Source organism: Culex pipiens, chromosome 1 (genome assembly GCF_016801865.2).
Source record: "Culex pipiens pallens isolate TS chromosome 1, TS_CPP_V2, whole genome shotgun sequence".
NCBI lineage: Eukaryota > Metazoa > Arthropoda > Insecta > Diptera > Culicidae > Culex > Culex pipiens.
Window position 1 is genome coordinate 132,265,439 of NC_068937.1, and position 20,659 is coordinate 132,286,097.

The window sequence follows — 20,659 nt, forward strand, 5'->3', positions numbered from 1 at the left end:
TAAAATAACGAACATTAATTTTAGGCGCTCAAAAATTTGTGAACTTTTTCTTTAAAAAACATGTTTTGGAACACGAAAAAATGAGTTTCCCGGTATATATCAATGAAATAAGCATTTATATAGTTCATTACACATGTGTTAACGTATATTCAACTATTTCTATTGATTTTTGACAGACTTTGTTGCCAAATAATCCATATAGCTATCTTTTACTAAATTTACAATTTTCTAATGAAAAATCAAACAAATATTGGAAAGCTGTACACCAAAATGTTGGAAATAATTTTTCTCATCCGAATCCGGAATAAAGTTTTATAAAAATGTCGATTTTGAAGGTAAAAACACACTTTTTTGAAAAATCGTAGGTTTACGCTACTTGTTCATAGGTGGCGACATGTGTCTTTTAGCTTTACTGCAAATTGGCGTTCAAGAGCCAAACGACATGCGACACCTAGTGTTGAGTAGCAGAACAGAGCGAAGAATATCGATTGAAATTTCCGCCCTTTGAGGTTATGTATGCGAATTCTGTTTTGTTAAATTCCAGCGTTCAAAACAACTTTTGAACAAAATTTCGAGCTGATACTTTGTTAACTTTTGATGCTCTATAATTTTAAACAATATTATTTTTTCAAAATATTTTTTTTTTAATTTTTTTTAATGCGTAAATTTATAGAGGGCAAAAAGTTTACACTCGTACTACGTATACGTATAACCAAACAGCGAAAATTTGAATCGTCATTCTTCGATGCTTTGCGCCATCTGTCGGATTTTTGAGCTTTTAATCGCGAATCCTCTGCAAATCAAATTTTTCTGAAGCAGTCGCGGGCCGGAACTAATATTTGAAAAAATTGAAAATGCAAACACATTTTGCCTTCCTCACTGAGGTAAGGCTATAATCCTGCTCTAAAATTGAACTTTTTATTAAAAGCTCGAAAACTCACCTTGATGTATACATATCGACTCAGAATCGAAAACTGAACAAATGTCTGTATGTATGTGTGTGTGTATGTGTGTGTGTATGTGTGTGTGCATGTGTGTGGGTATGTGTGTGTGTATGTGTGTGTGTATGTGACCAATAATGTCACGCAGTTTTCTCAGCACTGGCTGAACCGATTTTGACCAAACCAACCGCATTCGACTTGGTTTAGGGTCCCATACGGTACTATTGAATTGTTTGAAGTTTCGATAAGTAGTTCAAAAGTTATGTATAAAAATGTGTTTTCGCATATTTTCGGAAGATGAATAAATGGCAGTAAACTGAACCAAACATCATCATGTTATACATAGTTATTTAGGTAATTGAAAGACCTTTCCAACGAGTCCACAACTTTGAAGATCTGGCAACCCTGTCTCGAGTTATAACCACTTAAGTGATATTTATGTACTTTTTTGTAGCCGGATCTCATTTAAATGTATGTAAACAATGTCCGGATCCATCATCCGACACATCGTTGGTTAGGTAATTGAAAGACCTTTCCAACGAATCTACAACATTGAAGATCTGGCAACCCTGTCTCGAGTTATAACCGCTTAAGTGATATTTATGTACTTTTTTTGTAGCCGGATCTCATTTAAATGTATGTAAACAATGTCCGGATCCACCATCCGACCCATCGTTGGTTATGTAATTGAAAGACCTTTCCAACGAATCTACAACATTGAAGATCTGGCAACCCTGTCTCGAGTTATAACCACTTAAGTGATATTTATGTACTTTTTTTGTAGCCGGATCTCATTTAAATATATGTAAACAATGTCCGGATCCACCATCCGACCCATCGTTGGTTAGGTAATTGAAAGACCTTTTCAACGAATCTACAACATTGAAGATCTGGCAACCCTGTCTCGAGTTATAACCGCTTATGTGATATTTATGTACTTTTTTGAAGCCGGATCTCACTTAAATGTATGTAAACGATGTCCGGATCCATCATCCGACCCATCGTTGGTTAGGTAATTGAAAGACCTTTCCAACGAATCTACAACATTGAAGATCTGGCAACCCTGTCTCGAGTTATAACCACTTAAGTGATATTTATGTACTTTTTTTGTAGCCGGATCTCATTTAAATATATGTAAACAATGTCCGGATCCACCATCCGACCCATCGTTGGTTAGGTAATTGAAAGACCTTTTCAACGAATCTACAACATTGAAGATCTGGCAACCCTGTCTCGAGTTATAACCGCTTATGTGATATTTATGTACTTTTTTGAAGCCGGATCTCACTTAAATGTATGTAAACGATGTCCGGATCCATCATCCGACCCATCGTTGGTTAGGTAGGGGAAATATGCCCATTCTAATCACTCTAAGCCGTTCGACCAATTCTCATCACTTTTCCGTTTTCCGCTATTAAATCAACATTTTCAGATGTTTCAACAATGGAGAGTTGCTTGCTCACTTTTATTTGAGCTATTCATTACTTCAGAACAGTCAAAAACACTTTATGAAAGCTGTAATTCATGATCAAAGTGCTGATAGGCCGATAATAGAAATAGGCTGAGAAAGGGTATAGTTCCCCTAATTGAAAGACCTTTCCAACGAATCTACAACATTGAAGATCTGGCAACCCTGTCTCGAGTTATAACCACTTAAGTGATATTTATGTACTTTTTTTGTAGCCGGATCTCACTTAAATGTATGTAAACAATGTCCGGATCCATCATCCGACCCATCGTTGGTTAGGTAATCGAAAGACCTTTCCAACGAGTCCAAAACATTAAAGATCTGGCAACCCTGCCTCGAGTTCTGACCACTTAAGTGATATTTATGTACTTTTTTGTAGCCGGATCTCACTTAAATGTATGTAAACAATGTCCGGATCCATCATCCGACCCATCGCTGGTTAGGTAATTGAAAGACCTTTCCAACGAATCTACAACATTGAAGATCTGGCAACCCTGTCTCGAGTTATAACCACTTAAGTGATATTTATGTACTTTTTTTGTAGCCGGATCTCATTTAAATATATGTAAACAATGTCCGGATCCACCATCCGACCCATCGCTGGTTAGGTAATTGAAAGACCTTTTCAACGAATCTACAACATTGAAGATCTGGCAACCCTGTCTCGAGTTATAACCGCTTAAGAGATATTTATGTACTTTTTTTGTAGCCGGATCTCATTTAAATGTATGTAAACAATGTCCGGATCCACCATCCGACCCATCGTTGGTTAGGTAATTGAAAGACCTTTCCAACGAATCTACAACATTGAAGATCTGGCAACCCTGTCTCGAGTTATAACCACTTAAGTGATATTTATGTACTTTTTTTGTAGCCGGATCTCATTTAAATATATGTAAACAATGTCCGGATCCACCATCCGACCCATCGTTGGTTAGGTAATTGAAAGACCTTTTCAACGAATCTACAACATTGAAGATCTGGCAACCCTGTCTCGAGTTATAACCGCTTATGTGATATTTATGTACTTTTTTGAAGCCGGATCTCACTTAAATGTATGTAAACGATGTCCGGATCCATCATCCGACCCATCGTTGGTTAGGTAATTGAAAGACCTTTCCAACGAATCTACAACATTGAAGATCTGGCAACCCTGTCTCGAGTTATAACCACTTAAGTGATATTTATGTACTTTTTTTGTAGCCGGATCTCATTTAAATATATGTAAACAATGTCCGGATCCACCATCCGACCCATCGTTGGTTAGGTAATTGAAAGACCTTTTCAACGAATCTACAACATTGAAGATCTGGCAACCCTGTCTCGAGTTATAACCGCTTATGTGATATTTATGTACTTTTTTGAAGCCGGATCTCACTTAAATGTATGTAAACGATGTCCGGATCCATCATCCGACCCATCGTTGGTTAGGTAATTGAAAGACCTTTCCAACGAATCTACAACATTGAAGATCTGGCAACCCTGTCTCGAGTTATAACCACTTAAGTGATATTTATGTACTTTTTTTGTAGCCGGATCTCACTTAAATGTATGTAAACAATGTCCGGATCCATCATCCGACCCATCGTTGGTTAGTTAATCGAAAGACCTTTCCAACGAGTCCAAAACATTGAAGATCTCGCAACCCTGTCTCGAGATATCCCGTCTTAAATGATATTTATGTACTTTTTTGTAGCCGGATCTCATTTAAATGTATGTTAACAATGTCCGGATCCATCATCCGACCCATCGTTGATTAGGTAATCGAAAGACCTTTCCAACGACTCCACAACATTGAAGATCTGGCAACCCTGTCTCGAGTTATAACCGCTTATGTGATATTTATGTACTTTTTTGAAGCCGGATCTCACTTAAATGTATGTAAACGATGTCCGAATCCATCATCCGACCCATCGTTGGTTAGGTAATTGAAAGACCTTTCCAACGAATCTACAACATTGAAGATCTGGCAACCCTGTCTCGAGTTATAACCACTTAAGTGATATTTATGTACTTTTTTTGTAGCCGGATCTCACTTAAATGTATGTAAACAATGTCCGGATCCATCATCCGACCCATCGTTGGTTAGTTAATCGAAAGACCTTTCCAACGAGTCCAAAACATTGAAGATCTCGCAACCCTGTCTCGAGATATCCCGTCTTAAATGATATTTATGTACTTTTTTGTAGCCGGATCTCACTTAAATGTATGTAAACGATGTCCGGATCCATCATCCGACCCATCGTTGGTTAGGTAATTGAAAGACCTTTCCAACGAATCTACAACATTGAAGATCTGGCAACCCTGTCTCGAGTTATAACCACTTAAGTGATATTTATGTACTTTTTTTGTAGCCGGATCTCACTTAAATGTATGTAAACAATGTCCGGATCCATCATCCGACCCATCGTTGGTTAGTTAATCGAAAGACCTTTCCAACGAGTCCAAAACATTGAAGATCTCGCAACCCTGTCTCGAGATATCCCGTCTTAAATGATATTTATGTACTTTTTTGTAGCCGGATCTCATTTAAATGTATGTAAACAATGTCCGGATCCATCATCCAACCCATCGTTGGTTAGGTAATTGAAAGACCTTTCCAACGAGTCCAAAACATTAAAGATCTGGCAACCCTGTCTCGAGTTCTGACCACTTATAATGCCACTTATGAGCCCTTGAGTGATATGTGTGTTTTTTGGATCAAATTTGTGTCCAAACCCATCATATTTCATATCACCCATTGTTGGAAAAGAGTGAGGAAGGCACCAACCACATAGGTGGATTAAGTTAGTTTTTGTTTATGTAAAAACATATTTTTTGCTCCCTTATTTCTTGACTCATTTTTAAACATTTTTTAATATTTTGGAATATTTGCAGAGACCTATTTTCAGTATGAATAATTTGCTTTTTAAAACTTTTTTTTTTAAATTGATCACTGAAAAGTTGTTCTGGAAAAATACATTAGTTTTTGATAACCAATTTATTTTGAAAAAAATAGAAAATAAAGAAAACTTCAATTTTTGGTAAACGAAGTTAAAACTGAAAGAAATTTAAATTTAGTGTGTACATTTTAGACAACAATCCAGGATTTTTTTCGTAAATTTCTCTATTTAATTGATAATTTTGTTTTCTTGCACGATTTTAAGTTTAAAATATCGATTTAGAATTTATAAGAATTAAATTCAATCACGAAGCAAATTTAGAGATTTTTTGGGAGAATTTTTCATGCATTTTTTTCTCTTTTTGTCAGTTTGTTTAAAAATTCTAAAAATATGCACGGAACTTAAATAAATGGAAATTTGAAACAGAATTCTGCATCATATTAAAACTCGATTTGCATGAAAATAGCGGAACTGTTCAAACAAGCGAGTAGAATTGACAATGATAAAGTTTTCTAATTCATACTGGAATGACAGATATTATAAGTAATGAAAACAAAAAAAAGAAAATTGAACTGATTTTGAAGGTTAACTTTTTTTAAATGCAATTTTGCATTTTTTTCCATTCATTGAATTGAATTTAGAAGAAAAACTAATACCTCAAAAAAACCAAACTCACCCACTCTCCCCTAAACCCCACCGAAGAAAGCATTAAACCCTCAAGACCCTAAATCATACCCCAGCGGTCGACGATTGAGTCGTAAATTATGATGATGGTCGCATCTTTTTCGATTAACGGCCAGATCGCCGGCCACAAGAGGAGTGTTGTTGCTCCAGTTTTTTTTTTTTCAACCAGCCCTTTGCCCGAAGAGACAATGCAACTTTGCCGGGCCAGGTCACCATGGGAACCACCACATTTTTCGGGGTGTCACTTTCGAATGGGGCGTGCTTGGTGAGGGGGCGCCCTTCCGTGGGGTAGAGAAAATTAATTCATGTTTTGCGTTAATTGATTTTTGTTTTCGGAAACTTTCGGTGCTCCCGTTAGGCACGCTGGGAAAACCGGTTGAAAGTGCAAATTTGATTTTGGGTTTTCACTGTTAAGGGCCACTGTTTTTTGGGGGGACGTCACCACAAAGGTGAAAGCCAGTGAACCTGCAAATTAAGTAAAAGTTGACGGATGAATTACACCTTTGTAGAATTTGAAAAACAAGCATTTCTTGTTGTGAGGAAAGTGGTCCATCTGGAAATCATACCAATTTAGCAGCCATCTCAAATTATCATGCAAAACTGGTCCTTAAAAGCCCATCTGCCGACGAGCGACGTGGCGTGCCTTACTTATCTGTGAGCTTAATCTACCTGAAAAGCATCATAAATTGCCAGACGGTAGCGGGAAAAGCTCACGTGCTGGGGCCTGGTGTGTACATGTAATTGGAACAATCTTAATTGAAAATTAATATTCAACACACCATTCTTCCCCCGTTCCTTCCGGGTTGGGGGGGCGAGGACACCATTAAGGGGCAATCCAAACGGTAGCAGAATTGCAAGCGCGAGATGTCCCATTCTTTGCGCAAAATTGGCCCCTCTGCACGCTTGAGCACACTGAGAAAAATTCGCTCTTCAAATTCTTACAGGATATATTTTATTTTGCTTATGTTTGAATTTTCTTATAATTAAGTAAAATTTTTGAATTTAAAGTTTTATTTTTTCTAGCAAAAAAACTGACCGATTTTTTACCCTTAGTGTAACATCAGCCCACACTGGTTCAAACTGTCCAGATGCAAAGCGCTGCTGCAAAAGGGTTAAACCATCTCGACCCACACCTGTGGTCTGTGGAGGACGATGAGGAGGACGTGTGGGTCTCTTCTCTATTTATGCTTATCAAAGGTTATTCATCTGATGATGGCCACGCGGCCCATCGACGTGTGTTCGCGCGCGCAGGAGGATTGCGCGAGCACGCGCATCTGCGCGAGCTGGTTTGCGCTTCATAGTTATTCTGCAAGCCAAATAATGGTAGAAAATTACGAAAAAAAATTAACTCTTTTTTGAAAATACATACTTTTCCTAAATAAGTTATTATAAAATTAATTTAAGTGCTGAAAAGTTCAACAACTTTTCAGTGCTCGTATCAAAAAATAATAAACAAACATTCTCTTTCGCGTCTAAAAATGAGCTCTAATTAATTTCCCTCACCATCTGCAAAACACACCAACTTGCTCAAAAGTTACCAGCGCAAACGACTTGAAACTCATGCTTTTCGCGCAACAAAACATGGTCATTTTTCCCCCGTCCTCATCCCCATTCTGAAACGGGCGTAGTCCAGAAGCTCGCGAGATGTCGTCAATTCCGGGGCAGCGGCGCGCAACTTTACGCTGATTAATTAAAATCGATAGCGCTATTTGCCAACGTCCAACGACGACGACGTTCTGGAAGCACTGAAGCAGAGGGACAGAGAGAGCAACAGTTTTGATCTTGCCACTTTGACATTTCCATTGGCTCGTGCTGTCATCGTCAGTTAGTGGCGTTTGGGGAACTCGAAGGACTGCTGGCGCAGGTTTACGCTTTGAGTTCATGAGGGTTAGAATATTTGTATTTTTTTTCTGCGTCAGTTGGGGTGGTTTTGATTTAATTGTTTTTTTTTTTTTTTGCCATGGTTGAAATGGCCAAATTAAGTGAATTCAATCAGAACCTAATAAACAATGCTTAGATTTTATGATAAATTGTAGCATGATTTATTCAAAATTTTACCACTTTTCAAATGATTTCAAACATGTTAAAAAATATCGAATAATAAAAAAAATTAAAAATGATAGAAACATACATTTATAATCATTGCTCTTTGAATCTCGCTTCAAATGCCTTAATTTTTGTTTTAATTTATTTTAAGGAATATTTTGATAACCGAGTTTTAGACAGACTTCAACTATTGAAACATAATTGCATCAGTCATTACTTGAAAAAATCATATAATATCCGAAAGGCTTTTCTAGCCAAATATGTTACCTATTTTTTTAGAAAAACATAAATTTTAAGTAGTTGCAGTAAAACTAAAACAAATCTAATGATTTTTTGTTGTTAATTTGAAGCTAACAATTTTTCAAGTGTTTTACGCTTCTACAAATGGATAGTTTTGTTTCCTGGTGTCATTTTTATAATCAAATAACTTTACTTATTTATTCAATATTTCTAACACAGCTAAAAAAGTAGTAATCCTGCTGCCTGTAAAAGGCCTCGGTGTAAAATAAATATTGCATTATTTTATGCAATTTTATGTGATTTTACATCCTGAAATATGTAACCCATCAGTATGGCAAGCCTACTTGACCGAAATGTCAAGGTCATATATGCGTTTATCCTCACAGCTTTTCATCGGTCTGATGGCCGAGTGGGCTAAGGCGCCAGTCCTTACTGTTGGTGCTGGGTTTAAATCCCGTCGGTTGCAACTTTTTTTTGTGTTTGCAAAAATCGTGTAGTTCATGAAATTTTTTTACTGTACTCAAATCGGTTAAAATCCTGGTAATTTTGTTTTTTTGTATCCTTGTTGAAAAACAAATTTTGTTATCGTTTATTTGCTTATGTTTTCAACAATTAAACAATGAGTAATTCTCCGCCAACTCACACAGCAGTTGCCCCGACCCCTCTTCGATTTGCGTGAAACTTTGTCCTAAGGGGTAACTTTTGTCCCTGATCACGAATCCGAGGTCCGTTTTTTGATATCTCGTGACGGAGGGGCGGTACGAAACGAAGTTGACTTTATAGCTGTCGGCCACCATTGCTAGTACCAACCACTAGTGTCTTCCTTTTATCTACAAGGACTTCGCCGCCCTGGGCTCCTAAGTGTATGAAAGTATGGCACGGAGCGACGGCGCCGAATACCCATATTTACACAAAGAATTTTAGAGCGCCCGCCGCGGGATTCGAACCGACGACCTCTGGATTGTGAGTCCAGTGCGCGGTCCGATTGATCCACACGGGCGGGAGGGGCGGTACGACCCCTTCCATTTTTGAACATGCAAAAAAAGGTGTTTTTCAATAATTTACAGCCAGAAACGGTGATGAGATAGAAATTTGGTGTCGAAGAGACTATTATGTAAAATTAGACGCCCGATTTGATGGCGTACTTAGAATTCCGAAAAAACGTATTTTTCATAAAAAAACACTAAAAAAGTTTTTAAAACTTTGCCACTTTCCGTTACTTGACTGTAAAAATTTTTGGAACATGTCATTTTATGGGAAATTTAATGTACTTTTCGAATCTACATTGACCCGAAAAGGTCATTTTTTCATTTAGAACAAAATTTTTCATTTTAAAATTTCGTGTTTTTTCTAACTTTGCAGGGTTATTTTTTAGAGTGTAACAATGTTGTAAAAAGTTGTAGAGCAGACAATTACAAAATAATTGATATATAGACATAAGGGGTTTGCTTGTAAACATCACGAGTTATCGCGATTTTACGAAAAAAAGTTTTGAAAAAGTTGGTCGTCATCGATCATGGCCGTTCATGGTCACCCGCGACAGACACGGACGACGAAACTAAGAGAAACGCAAAAAGTAACTTTTTCAAAACTTTTTTTCGTAAAATCGCGATAACTCGTGATGTTTATAAGGAAACCCCTTATGTCTATATATCAATTTTTTTGTGATTGTCTGCTCTACAACTTTGTACATCATTGTTACACTCTAAAAAATAACCCTGCAAAGTTAGAAAAAACACAAAATTTTAAAATGAAAAATTTTGTTCTAAATTAAAAAATTATTAATGATTCGAAAAGTACATTAAATTTCCCATAAAATGACATGTTCCAAAAATTTTTACAGTCGAGTAACGGAAAGTGGCAAAGTTTTAAAAACTTTTTTAGTGTTTTTTTATGAAAAATACGTTTTTTTCGGAATTCTAAGTACGCCATCAAATCTGGCGTCTAATTTTACATAATAGTCTCTTCGACACCAAATTTCTATCTCATCACCGTTTCTGGCTGTAAATTATTGAAAAACACCTTTTTTTGCATGTTCAAAAATGGAAGGGGTCGTACCGCCCCTCCGTCACGAGATATCAAAAAACGGACCTAGGATTCGTGATCAGGGACAAAAGTTACCCCTTAAGACAAAGTTTCACGCAAATTGAAGAGGGGTCGGGGCAACTTTTCCCGATTTCGTGTGAGTTGGTAGAGAATTATCCCAATATTAACTTCAGTTTGAGTGAGAGCAAATCAAAAATATAAATTTGTGATAGAGGTGGCAGTGACTGCTTGGATGGATTTTTATATCAATTTTAAAAAATTAACTTCGTGACCTTTCTTGACAGAAAAGGTCCTACTTGACAGTTCGTTCCAAAGGTGTCTTGTCAATTTATTTTTTTGCATTAAAATAAAAAAAGTCAGAAATGGTTTTTGATCACTTTTTTAACCGTTGTACATAAAAAATTAAATAAAGCTCTAGGAACCTATCGGAAATTTATATCAAATTTATGAAAGCTTGATAAGATCTATGTTTAGACATAAATATTTATCAGCAATTCCATTTGAAAAGAGCCTAAACCAAAAAAAAAGTTCTCCGATCGGGCTCAAAATTTTTCTGGGGGTTCCTTGGCCAAAATAATTAGACCCGTATTTTTTTGTTTGGCCATTAGGGTGGCCTACATCGTGCTAGGGTGGTTCAAAAAATGGCAATTTTCGTCATTTTTCGCAAAAACCACTTTTTTCTAAAAATCATATCTCCGCGCCATTTCATCCGATTTTAGCTGTCTTAGACGCAAAAGAAAGGTGATGAGTTTGGCTATTTGGGAAAAATAGTAAAAAGTTCCAAAAATCTAGCTTAACTATTGAAAAAGTCGTATGAAAACTTAAAATGGCGTTTTGACCGTGTCTGGACCAAAGAGCCTATGTCTGAAAATATTTTTATCGGATTCCTCGGAAAATTTCACATAACATATCAAAAAATTGGCGATGTCGAACCGTACGTTTTGGAGATACGATTTTTTGAAAATAAAAACTGCGTTTTTCGACGCGCCACGCGCAAAAACGGGAAAATGACGAAATCGGCAAAAAATCAACTTTTTTCACTAAAACTGCGATAACTTTAAAATTTCAGCGATGACCTATACATGTCTGGGTACCAAAATTTTCGTAATTGAGTGACGCAACTTTTGGTACCATAACATCTATAGGTCATCGCTGAAATTTTAAAGTTATCGCAGTTTTAGTGAAAAAAGTTGATTTTTTGCCGATTTCGTCATTTTCCCGTTTTTGCGCGTGGCGCGTCGAAAAACGCAGTTTTTATTTTCAAAAAATCGTATCTCCAAAACGTACGGTTCGACATCGCCAATTTTTTGATATGTTATGTGAAATTTTCCGAGGAATCCGATAAAAATATTTTCAGACATAGGCTCTTTGGTCCAGACACGGTCAAAACGCCATTTTAAGTTTTCATACGACTTTTTCAATAGTTAAGCTAGATTTTTGGAACTTTTTACTATTTTTCCCAAATAGCCAAACTCATCACCTTTCTTTTGCGTCTAAGACAGCTAAAATCGGATGAAATGGCGCGGAGATATGATTTTTAGAAAAAAGTGGTTTTTGCGAAAAATGACGAAAATTGCCATTTTTTGAACCACCCTAGCACGATGTAGGCCACCCTAATGGCCAAACAAAAAAATACGGGTCTAATTATTTTGGCCAAGGAACCCCCAGAAAAATTTTGAGCCCGATCGGAGAACTTTTTTTTTGGTTTAGGCTCTTTTCAAATGGAATTGCTGTATGTTAATTTTTGAACGTTTTTAGCCAGTACAAATTTTTCGACCATTTTAATTTGTTTTCAATTAAATCTTCCAAAATATTTTCAAAAAATAAACCTTCAATTATATCTTTCATTTAAATACTTCTAGAATTTATGCGTTTGTATAAGCACTTTTGAAAATACTTTTGTTTTCAATTTCAAAAACGAAATTGTTTTAGTGAAAATGCATGGGCTTATAGATATAAGCTTTATCACATTGCTCATAACTGAAAATAGAATATTCTTTTCAGTGTGGTAGAAACCTGTATAGTAAATAAGCTTACGTAAATATTAAAACGAGTCAAATTAAAAAGCGGTCGAAGACAAACATATGGGAAATTGGCCGAGCTTTTCGGTACAAATATTTACGAGACTGAAAAATCAAGTCTGTCACATAGAATTTGTCAAAAACCACCAAAAAAGCTATTTTTTCAACATTTTTAGTTTTAAACCCGCTGTATCTTTGCAAGGATTGGACTTATGACAATTGTCAATATGGAGACTTTTATGTTAAATTGTCTGAAAAATTGATTCCCTCTATCGTTTTTTGAAAATTTTGACGTTTTCGACCACTTAAAAAACAGCTTTCATTTACTAATATTTTCTTTGATTTTTGTTTTTTTTTTTCAGGAGAGACATACACCATCCTGTCCTTTTCATGAGTCTTTTTGTAAATTTTTCGGCAATTTCCTCAAATATTTTGAACGAAAAAAAATCGTGACATCACCTTATAATTTAACTATTAAACTTAAAAATTGAAAAATCGCATAGAAGTAGCGTGTTTTTTTCTTTCAGTGTATTTTTTCTGAAAGCCCTACAATTTCCTAAAAGTTTGTCTTTGACCACTTTTTGATAAGATTTTTAATTTAATTATTTTTAATCACATTTTTGGTAAACTCCCATAAAACCGATGTTGGATTGAATGGCATTCATCATAAAAGCCAACATCGGTTCAATGGCAGTTTTCAGAACCATCAAACATCCAGTAAATTAAAAAAATGTTACTAGGGTAGTTAATAATAATCACGAAATTCACGAATTTTCTTATAACGATAAGTTCAAAAGTTCGAGAAATGAATTCAACAAATCTCGGATTAGTTTTCAAAAAGCCGTAAGAGGCATTGGTAAACAAAGTCCTTTTTGCATCGGTATTCGACCTACTTACGAAAAACCAATATCAAAAATGCTCGAAATTGTTCATCTACACGTCCTTCAAGTGCCCCATACTTGAAATAAATGAAATTTTGTTTCATTTTCGAGAAAAACGAAAATTAGTGTCAGAGGTCACAGTGGCTCTTACGGCTTTTTGAAAACTCACCCGAGAAATCTTGCCAAGCTCACTCCAAACTACGGTCCACCCTGCTACCGCACGCGGATTTGTCCCTTTTGCCAAAGTCGTCTCCGTTTCGTAACAATTTGACAGCTATACCTTGCTCGGAATTCCACCCCAAAGCGCATGTGTGTGTGTGTGTCTGTGCAGTGTCCCTCCCCCCCCCCCTCCATCTCTACTGGGTGAAATAACTGTTTCCGACTGGTGGGTTGCCATTTGAGGCACGTTTCTGACCCCGGAGAATGTGTAACATTTTTTCGCCGTTGTCGTCGTCGTTCAAAGATGCCCTGGATGACGACTCCTACGCAAGTCAACGGGAAGATTCGATGCGCGCGATGTGCTCTGGTTCGCGCGCATTGTTATCCATTTGCTAGTTACGAGACGGACAGCCTCGCTGGAATTCCGTCTTGTTAGTCGCCTGCGAAGATCCTTGATAACTCCGTAAATCGTCCGAACTTTGTTGACCTGGCCGGACGTCCAGCGATTGCTTTGCGCCAAGCAATTTAGTTCGATTATTATTTAATTAAGGCTCCGAGCCTCAATTAGAGGGGCAGCCCACCGAGGTTGAAACCACCCGGACGGATTGTCACACACACGCCACAGAGCGGCCCCTAGAACACTGAGTTGGTTGTAGACATCTGTTACGGGGCTTGTCAGCTTCGCACATGCGAGGGCTGGTCAAGATCCTCCGCAGGAATTATGATACGGTTCCTGTCGGTCTTGGCCGACCTGTGGTCAATCGAAACACACATCACAAAACGTGTAACGTGAGTGCGAGCTTGGAATAGCCTCATCGATTGCGGCTGCCTCAATTGATTTGATTAGAGCGATATAAAATTCTTTGAAGATTCTGGTCCCTGTGCCAAGTGATCGGTGGACAGATGGACCTGCGGTTTTTGAAACTAAGCTTACATCACCGACAGCTACAGAGGAAGCATGTTTGCACGTACAGCAGATTAACATCACTTGGCGCAGGGCTGGGCAGTGTTGCCAGATGATAGGAAGGAAGTTTGAGCTCACTGTAATCAAGTTCGAATTGAATTATTGGATTTCCTGGCACCCCTGCCGATCATTAGGTTTCAATTTCTGTCCAGAATGATCCAATCATCATCAAGCCAGAACCATCGTCCTGCCGCCAGGTCTGACCACCAGCGCCAGATCAGATTACCCACTATTTGTGTTTGTGTGCACTTCCAGCCGGATATCTTGATCTCTCGCGCTCTGTAGCTAATCTGCCTGCTGTTGAGAGATGTTTGTCCGGACCCGTCATCGTCGTATCTGTCCGATAATGATGCAACATCTTCGGGATTGCTCGCGAAAGATAAGACCAGCACTCGGAACGATGGCTTCAGCCGAAGAAATCGATATTCTTCACTCTGCAAGAACGAACCCCTCCGCCGACGTTGGTCGACCACAGCGCACCGGATCTTCGATCTGGCCTCACTCCTTCTCCTCGACGTTCTCGCAGCACAAACAAATCCGCCGGCAGGGCGATGCTTAGTGGTGTGATTTATGATGTGGGAAGAACAAATCGTTGCACCACCCAACCCCAGTCAACTCGCCTCCTCCACGCATCGGAGAACTCGGAGAAGGAGTTGCTGGCCCTGGAGGAGCATTCCGTTGGTTGGTCGGTTCGGCACGAGCTCTTTCGTGTGTGTGTGTGTGTGTGTGTTTGTGTAGAAGACCCATCGACCGTTATCATATCTTCGTCATCATCTGGAGCTGGAGTTGCGGACTCCAAGGAAGAACTTGGCACAAGACCTGGCGTCGTCGTCGTCGGCGGTGGCGGCAGCATTCGTGCGGTTAAGGAGGTCAATTTTCATGGAGTCAGCCCTTGTTTTTCGCAGCGTTGCGTTCCGTTTGGGGGAAGGTAGATCATGCAAATCCCCCCAACCCTTCTTCGACCTGCTCCCAGGGTGGCCACTTGTGTGGGGAGGGCGTTCCGACGAGCCAGAGAGAGAGCGATATGCTTAAAAGTAAATAAATATTGAAATTTTCCGCAGAAATTGTAATTTAAACTGCTTGAGCCTCCTTGGCCAAGGCTCGGGTATCGTTTTAATGATGCACAGAATTGCCGGAACGGAATTAGTGGATTGAGTTAACGCGCTGGGAGAGGTACGAGGCTGGCGGTGTCCACCGATGTGTGCGAACATCAGCTGGTTTTACGGCACTGAGAGAAGTGGCGCAGTCAGCTGGTATCAACGTGGACAACCGACGGCTAAAACGGGAAGTCGAGAGTTGGTTGGGCTGTCGAAGGAAGAATGCTCGATGTTTGGTCAAGGTGAACTGGGAATCGTTGGCTTTATGTGTTCAAGTTATGATTCTCAATAATTCTGCCAGTTTGAAGATCTGACAACCATGTCTCAAGTTACGGCCATGTAAGTGATATTTATGTACTTTTTTGATGATGGATGTCACTTGTCTGCAAGAAAACTATTTCCAGATTTGTAATCGAGGAACCTTCACAACGGGCCTTGCTGGAAATCTGGCAACCCTACCTCAAGTTATGACCACTTATTAGAATTGATGTAATTTTTACGTCCAGATCTTAGTTGGACTAAGTTGTTTCCATACCAAAAATCCGAGTACCCGGGTACTTGTAATCTCCAAAATGACAATAATGCACATAACGAATATTTCTGGTTCTTCTGTCAGAGGGTGTCAGCAATGTTTAATTTGCAAAAAAATCTAATTTTTGACGAAAAAAAAACTTTTTGCGGTAATGTACTGTAAAATTTCATTAATACATCAAAATATTTTTAAACTGTTTCAAGCAAGCACAAAATAGTCATTAACGCAGGAAAATGCACTTTAATTATTTTTTTTCAATTGAGGCGTGCTGTCTGATTTCATTAAAATATTTGAATTCTTTGAAAAAAAAATCTGCCCCCTGATTTTTCGAGCAACGGCCTAAATTTATTTATTTTTTTTATTCAATATTACGCCTTTTTAAAATGTTAGTCTTGACTTAAAAATTTTGAAAATATTTTTTTCGAAGAGATCAGGAAATTTCACGAATGTTTCGTAGCTTAACATTGAAAATCGGACAATAAGTTGCTGAGATATCGACATTAGAAAATGGTGTGTTGTTTGGGTGGGACTTAGAAAACATCAATTTTCCTGTTTTTAAACCTTTGCATGGCAATATCTCTGCAACTAAGGGTCGTATCAACAAAGTTCAAAAATGCAAAATATAGAAAAAATTTTCAGCTTTTCCAAAACTATTTTTTTCAAAAGTGGGCAAACATGTGCGCTAATTTTAAAAAATGAAAAACTTCGACTATTTTCAAAAAAGTCACCTAAATATGGATTTAACTTGAAAACGGTGCACTTTATCAAAATTTTACTAAAGTACTTTTTGATTGCATGTTTGATTTTACATCGAAAAATGAAGTTGAAAAATTTTGGCAACCAATTTTTCGATTTTTTGAAAAAATCGGTATTGATTCAAAAATTCATAACTCGCTCAAATATTTTTTGCACAACCTGGAAATTTCTGAAAAGTTGGCATTTGATGTCCTCTAAAACATATCAAAAAATAAAAAAAATAAAAATGTTTTTTTTTGCAAATCAAGTTTTAGTTACAAAAAGTTAAATAAAAAATCACCAAAATTTTTTTTACGTGTATCATTTTTTTTGAGTGTAGTCCATATCCATACCTACAACTTTGCCGAAGACACCAAATCGATCAAAAAAATCATTCAAAAGATACAGATTTTTGAATTTTCATACATCATTTTTGTATGGCCAGCTGCCAAATTTGTATAGAAAATTATATGGACAAACTAATGATGCAAAATGGCTTCTTTTAGCATACTCATTTTGGGCGCAAAAAAAGTTTCAGTCGGATTACAAAATACAAAAATTAAAATTTAAGAAAAAAGACCGATTTCGTAGAGAATTGCTCAATACTAAAATTTTCATCATTTGCAATATGGGTATCAAACAATGTAAAATTATGCATGCATTTTTGCCCTTTCCAATTTGTTTTGCAGGATTCTAAAATTATCATAAAATACTGTATTTTTGCGAAAGTACTCAAATTTTGATAATTCGCAAAAAAAATTGAATGCATTTTCAATCTATTCTTCATTTTATAAAATGGCCAAATTTTCACAAATTACCGTACTTTTTCAATTTACTCAAATTGTTATAAATGGGTACCGTTAACTGGAGCAAATCGGAACAACAGTCTGAATACGGCAGCTTATAGAGCAGTTAAAAGCTTGAAATTTGGAAAACGATACTCTATTTTTGTTAATCCGTGTCTGTTCTATCCGAAACCACTAGGCTAAAACAGCTGTCCCAGTTTGCCCCATGTGTCCCCAGATGACGGTATCAAACTATGTACAATTTCACAAGTATTTTCCCTTTATTACGCTTTCTTTTTGTAAGATACTAAAATTTTCACAAAATGCCATATTTAAAAAAAAGACAAGAAAATACGGTGTTTCCTGGAAATTTGAGAATTTTATAATATAAAAACTCAGATAAATTGAAAATTTATGCAAAAATTTGATTCGTTGCATACCCATTTGCGAGACATGAAATATTGAGTGTTTTTGAAAAAAATATCAGGAAATATCACTTTTGAAAAAAATATCTGATAAATTGAAAATAATTTCGCTTCGTTTGATACCCATAGTACAAACTATGAAATTTTGGGTAATTTTCAAACAAAAACTCTGATTAAGTGAAAATACAAACAAACTTTGTGAGATACTCATATTGCGAATTATTAAACTTTGAGTATTTCCGAACATAAGGGGTATTTTGTATTTTTTTTTATTTTCGTGTTATTACATTTTATAACTTACCATATCAATTTTTTTTAGAATAGACAAATTCGTAGTGAAAGCTTTGGAAATTTTGAATAATTTCAATAATCTTTAAAATTTTAATGAAAATAAAAGTAAAATCAACTTAAAGCAATCTAAAGCGTATTTTTCTGTAGTTATAATCATATGTAGCATGTTTGGGCTGGATTAAAAATATTTTGAATTTTTATGAAATTCTAATATACAGCACCGCAAAAACTTTTTTTTTTTGTCTGGTAGGTAAGCAATTCTCGCTGAAACCGTCCCACTAGATGCACATGTTCTCAAATCGTTACGGCAATGTTCTCATTCGATTCAGCGCACCAAAAACCATTAAAATAACCTTCGAACCATTGGAAATGTCAGCCGTTAGCCACCTGTAAATAAAAACTTGTATTGAACTATGGATTTTTTCGTTGGATATATCGTTGGAAAGGTAATCGCGAGGGCTTTCTATCGTTTTTGAGAAACTTACTCTTAATTTTGAATTTTTACCGTGGTCGCAAACACTTATCATTACGCAACCATTTTCATTCGAAAGATTGGAAGATTTTGCACAAAATCAACTTGAGAAAAGTAGTGTAATGAAATAGTTTTCGTATAGTTATTAACGGATGAAAGAAATTGGAAAAAATCAGTTAAAAATAACCAAAGCTCAGACTTCAGAAATGAGCCTAATTTACAGTCAAAACAAAGCAGGATTGTATTTGAGCCGAATGTACAGTCATATGAGGCAAATCTGGACATATAAGATGAATAGGGACAGCTATTTCAACTATACTTTCACTCGTCAGATCATATTTTTAAATTGTGTATGTAAAAACATACATAAACAAACAAGTTTCTAAATTTTATGCAATTAAGTACTCTGAAAACTAATTTCCTTACTTAGACTGTAGTCTCGATTTGCCACATTTCACTGAAGTAATATTTTATGTACAGAATTTGTTTAGGGAAGATCTGCTTTATTTGTTTAACCTCAATCGTGCACAAAAAAGTGCAAAGTTGAAATCAATATTTTTTGATCAAGTTAAAATTATATGGGGCTGTTGATACCATAAAAACAAGCAAAAAACTCGATTTTCGTCCAAATTGGACTACCGCCATACAAATCGCCACCAAATTATTGGTGGCACACTTGTGACAACCGCCATACTAAAACATCTTCAAAATATTGGTGGCCCACTTGTGACAACGACCATACAAATCGCCATCAACATTCAACGACATTCGTAGGAACACACTTGTGACACGTAGTACATTTTCAATTCAAAAATGTTGTGCTCTCTTGTGATACGTGGTGTTATAAAATTAGACATAAATGTGTAGTGACATCTGTTGGTACCATACAGTTTTATAGCTTGCTTTTGCCTCTGCACGTGTCACAAGATAGCACAGATTTTTTTTTGAGAAATTGGTCTATGTCACAAGTGTGCCCTACGGTATCCCGGAAACGGAAACGAATTCCAAAAATCGGGTGATGGCATCCTGTAGCGTTTGATAAGTTTAATGAAACGCCATCATTAACTCATTTTCGACCAAAATGGCGTTTGTCACAAGATAGCACAGAAGCGACGAATTGCTGAAATAATCCTGATCATTTGATACCCATATTGTAAAAAACTTAATTATTAAGATTTTTTTCGAAAATACGTAGTTTTGTGAAAATTTGGAATATTTCAAAAAAAAAAATATTACTTTTGAAATGATCCCGATCATTTGATACCAATTTTGTAAATTACTGAAATCATGAAGATTTTTTCCTTCTAAAATGTGTGTAGTTTTGTGAAAATTATGAGTATTTTCAAAGATTTGTGTTAAAACTTTCGAATGTATGAAAAAATCCGATCATTTGATACCCAATACAATTGTTTGACAGTCAAAATCTGTGTTAATTCTTCGACAAATATCATCCTGCACGAACTTGTCCACCAACTCAAGTTGAAAATCACTTTTGCGAGAGAAAAAAACACAACCTCATTGCGACTCACCATGAGCGTGGCTCCCTTTCTCATTTCACACTCATCAAAGGAAAGGTGAAAAACGTTTCGCAAATAAAATGCAAAATTGCCCCGAAATGCCTTCAATTAGCACCTTTTTGGAGGCTAGTGTTGCACATTAGAGCGAAGCATTAAAATGAACTTCTTTCTTTTTTTTTAAAGAAAAATGGGTGACTGCGGATAAATTTACTTTAAAACACGACGATTTCGGCGAATAAAGGTGAAAGAGCCCAAAATAATACCCCTTTTACTCATCTCGCTTCGAACGAGAGTAGGATCGTGAGTAGATTGCAGTTTTTACGAGACTGGTGTGCCAAAAAAGTTGCGTCGAGTCGGCGTGTGAAAGCACTAGCAAACCACCCGCAAATCGCGATCGCGCTAATCTGGAGTAAAGGATGTGGCTTTGGGCGCGCGCACCTCCGCGTGGGGGTGTTATTTGTAGCTGCGGAATG

General features: G+C 36.9%; 1 protein-coding gene across 1 annotated transcript in view; it reads left to right on the forward strand.

The window, feature by feature from the left end:
- The window catches only part of LOC120432140 (uncharacterized), a 500,008-nt gene that overhangs the window by 154,340 nt on the left and 325,009 nt on the right, over nucleotides 1-20,659 (forward strand). The gene's annotated exons all lie outside the window — the stretch shown is intronic.